Raw genomic sequence first — 4,635 nt, 5'->3', positions numbered from 1 at the left:
TGACCGAAAAGATAAGTGCACTTTGATGACATAAGTGGCCAAATCAATTCTTCTAAACCTCTCCGCATGCACCACCACATTCCTGAAACCGGGGTATTACATATATGTATGTAATGATATGTTTACATCTATAAAAATGTTAATAACGCTATATTTACGTGTTTATATGTATATAATTGTTAATAACGCTTTATGTATAGCAGTATATGTATTTATACATGTACACATAAACCTAATGATTAATATTATAATTACTTTAACGCTTTATATATGTGTTTACTTGTATGCAAAATTGCAAATGTTTAAATTGTGTTAAAAAGTCTCCAATTTAACTTTTGATTTCCCGTGTAATCTAACTGTTTACTTAACACACCAAAAAGTTATCGTTTATAAAACATAGATATTCATATATTTATTTGAACTGTTATATACACATTTGTGCTTTACCAATCTAATTATTTGTGTTCTATATGGTAGTTCGATGTGTTTTCTATCTTACCTCTAGAAATTTCATCTGGCAGCATTAAATGTTTTCGCTTAAGAAGTCAATCACATTTAATATACTCTTCCTTAAGTCAACAAATCAACCCACGCGCATCTGATTGGTTTTTCTGTAATATAATCAAACTTTAAGTGCTATTGTTGAATGTTTATTTGGCTCTTCCTCAACACATAAATTGTTTGTCTCTGGCCTAATTATTTGTCCCATTTTTACCACTGCACAAAGTGTCTCATAAATTTTTGGCCTCAACACATAAACTGTTGAGTGAATTTGGGCAGAAGTAAAAATGGGAACACAAATTAGGGGAAGGGTATTATCAGAAGCTGTCGGCAAAGAGGTATTATCAAAAGTTAGAAAAGGGTCACTTTTAGAAGTTATTTACAAAATAACCAGGAAGCGTAAAACGTATGCGCGTGGGTTTGGCTTCTGACATAAAAGTACAATTGAAATGACATATATTAAATGCTTGCCAAGTAACTGACCCTCACGCGCCCCACATGCGCATGTCCAACATAAGAGCTGCTTAGACATACACATTTTAATATAGACGTCTACATATCTAACAGGAGGAGTAAAACTCATTGAACATGTAGTTGTACATAACTAGATATACATGTATTTATAAATATAGCTATCTATAGCTAATGAATGACCATTTATATCGCGTGAAAAGTTAAAACGTAGAGCCATAAAAGGTTAGAAGGTATAACCAACAGATTGAAAGAAAAATACAGATACTACTAGTTCAGAAGATGAAAGACTGGTAGAACAACAGTTCAAAATAAAGAAGGAGGATAGAGGAATAATCCAAAAGAAAACATAGGTAGATTATAATAAAATACACAACCCTCATTGGGTTTCTAATGAAAGTCAACGGGTGCAGCGGAAAATTGTCCTTCGAATATTGACCCCAACCTCTAATACAACCAATAAACATCTAACGGCTGAACTTGACACCTTCTTCAAGGCGCTTTAACAATACTTGAACACTGGGGTCACTTACCTCATCAACCCAACCGCAATCTTCCACCCCAGTGACAACATCAGCCGAAGGTATGATAGACAGAACATCGACCTATAAAAGCGGTTGATAGACGTTAAAAAGGGATATAGCCGTATATCTAAACAAATAACGCATGACAAAAACTGAACGGACATTTATATAAACACGTAGAGGTCTAATATACCTGATCTTCTCCATCCAATTCCCACACTTTATCTAATTTCAAAGAAATTACAGGGAACATATGTTCATCGTCGGATTCTGGTTCGGTTCTATCACAACCTACTGAAAGGATGGCCGGCATAGCCTCCACAAATACAAGGACCAAAGCGTGTATAAAACCTTGGATGGCAACAGCGGCCTAAGCCAATTGAAGTAAAGATCTAGACTTAATGCATTGCAGCGTCATATCAAAACTGTACCGACCCCAAGGATATTTCAAAAACACATCCAAATCCCGAATCATCTCAACATGCTCCCTCGGAATCATCATTGTGGGCCAACTTCTCGGAGAACACCGGCTTTCAGTAAAGATCCATGATTTTCTCAAAGCTAGGTCGAATGGTTTCGATCTTCTTGGGAGCCAGGGCCTTTAGAACGGCTTTGATGATATTAAGCTTAAAGTACATGTTAACAAGATCACCGGCAGGTTCTTCTCAGTCCGCAAAAGCCTAGAAGAAAGGTCAATATCTGCCATTTTCCTACAAAACAAAGGAGCCAATTTATTAGAAATATAGATCAATAAACGGATGATGATGACATGCAATTTATGTATGAAGCTCCAAATAAAATTATGGGTGTCTAACAGTGGATCTACGTCAAAGAGGTGAAGATACATGCAGATCTAAGGATGTGTATAAGGACATTTGAGGACGAAAGCCTAAATTAGAAATAAAATCGTAATGGCGAAAAAAAGAAAGCAGAGGTTAAAACAGAGAGATCTAAACGAATTAAGGAAAAATCAATTGGTTTTGAGAGAGAATGAAAGTGATAATTCGCCTCTTCGGATTCGGATCTATGGGATACCCAGTTACTTGTGATATGAGGCGACGCCGATTAGCAATCTCACCGGAGCAAACTCAGTCCTCGAAACAAAGGAAGAAGACGACGAGACTTAAAGTTTGGAGAGAGAGAAAGGATGGATGAGAGAAAATGAATGAAGAGATAAAGATATATCTTCTTATTTTGTTCAATGTAATGAGTTATAAATTGGGTTGTCTGACTTTTGCGCGTGAGGGTAGAAGCGGTAGAAACATGGGCTGAAATTTTTAATGTCTTGGGCCAACGAGCATAATGTCGAAAATTTAATTAAGTCTGGATTCGTTACTTCTCACCCAATTATCTCTAAACTGTTTGTCTCTAGTCTAATTATTTGTCCCATTTTTACTACTGCACAAAGTGTCTCATAAATTTTTGGCCCGGATGTAGTACGGGCTGGACACTAGTTAATTAATAATATGTTGGCAACACCAAATGCCTAATACCTTTTTTTTTATGGAAAACAGTTTACTAAATATAAATACAGATGCAATTAAACAATTACTGCCTAAAAATCATGGTTTGGATTGGAGGACACAAATTGCATCAAAATTTCAAACAGTGAGCAATCATAATTTCTTTACCTCACAGGTGATCTGTTTTTCAGGTTGACTTGGACTAAGTTTTCTCGAGTTCATCATTTATGGGTCACCAAACCCTATAGAGAGAACAAAGTCTTGCATTGTGAGGTAAATGTTGAATGCATATAGACGGCAGCATTGACACGTACGTTACACGCGTTTTTTAGTCGAATCACCACCTTTTGTCTTTTGGTTTATTGTGGGAAAACCTTTATTTTAGTTTTTTATTGGTGTGAAGCGATCGTTATTTTCGGTGAAGAAGAACTTTTCTTCCCTATATTTGAAACTTTTCATTAGAAATAAGGGTTTGGTGAAGCGTTGACTCTTCAAGGTCTTTCAACTTATTTTACACGAGATTATTATTTTTTACCATTTTTATTGTGAATTTATAATGTGGATTAGTAGTATAGTGATTTGGCTAATTTCCTCTTGGTTTTGTGAAGATTAGCGGGTTTCAAATTACGAGTGGGGTTTGGTAATTGGCTTAAGTAATAAAGTTTAGAAATGATTTGTGGAAATTTATTTTAATAAAACCTTTATCAAAAAGTAAAAGCAATCTAAATAAGAAGGAACAAAAAAAAAAATATTTAGCTTAACGTGAAGTTAACCTTCTAGATGGAATTTTTTGGGTGGGTCTCAATGATGGGATCATAATTTTCATGGCCACGGTGTTTTATCGTCTGTTTGACGGCGTCGTTTCGCACACTCCGAGTTTGGTCAATACGAAAGTGCTTTCCATCTTCCTTGGGACATTTTCTCCTATTATCATTTGTGTAAATGTTTTTTTCCAACTTAGACACTTGTCCTTGAGTCTTTAAGAAAACAACAGTTTTGAGAACTTGTCGAACTTAACAAAAATTAAAAAAAAACTTCTCTTATACCGTTGAATTGAAGTTTGGAACTAATTTAGGTCTCGATTATATGTTTGGGTTAAATGTCAAGTTTCATGAATTGTTTAGTTGGCGTGGAATTGTTTCTCGAAATCTTCAGATGTAGTAATTAATTTCACTTATTTTAAGAAGTGTTTTTATTTATCTCTTGTGTAAGGTTAGTCAAGCATTAAAATGAAAAAAGAAGAAGATTAGTCTACCAAGTAACATACGTATAATGGATTCACAAGGTATAAAAATCTATACTATGCACATGAGAATTTTATTTTATTTGTGAATAATTTTATTTTTAGTAAATATTTATCTTCTATAAATTAATTCGTATTTATAATAAAATATATACATTTGATAAATATAAAACATCATTGTTCTACTTTGAAATCAATGTATTATTCATAGTTACATGTAGGCCTAGACGTCCGGGTAGTCAGTTTGGTTCCGGATAATTCGAGTAGAAGAGTTTAGGATTCATTCGAGTTTTTTTATAATTTTGGTTAGATTTCCAATTTGTTCCGGATTTTTTCGGGTACCCAATATATATATATATATATATATATATATATATATATATATATTAATTTGAACAAATTTTTGGTTGAAATTTGACAAAAATAACTAAAA

General features: G+C 33.9%; 1 long non-coding RNA gene across 1 annotated transcript; it reads right to left on the bottom strand.

Moving 5' to 3' along the window:
* Window positions 1–1,195: 1,195 nt before the first annotated feature.
* LOC9306515 lies at window positions 1,196–2,627 on the bottom strand. The gene is made up of 3 exons (XR_002330242.1): window positions 2,532–2,627; window positions 1,690–2,206; window positions 1,196–1,577 (listed from the first exon to the last, which is right to left on the bottom strand). It is a non-coding gene; the product is annotated as an uncharacterized LOC9306515 (long non-coding RNA).
* Window positions 2,628–4,635: the final 2,008 nt, after the last annotated feature.

Source organism: Arabidopsis lyrata, assembly GCF_000004255.2.
Source record: "Arabidopsis lyrata subsp. lyrata unplaced genomic scaffold ARALYscaffold_7, whole genome shotgun sequence".
NCBI lineage: Eukaryota > Viridiplantae > Streptophyta > Magnoliopsida > Brassicales > Brassicaceae > Arabidopsis > Arabidopsis lyrata.
Note: the sequence above shows the minus strand (reverse complement) of the source record. Positions and strands in the feature narration are given on the sequence as shown.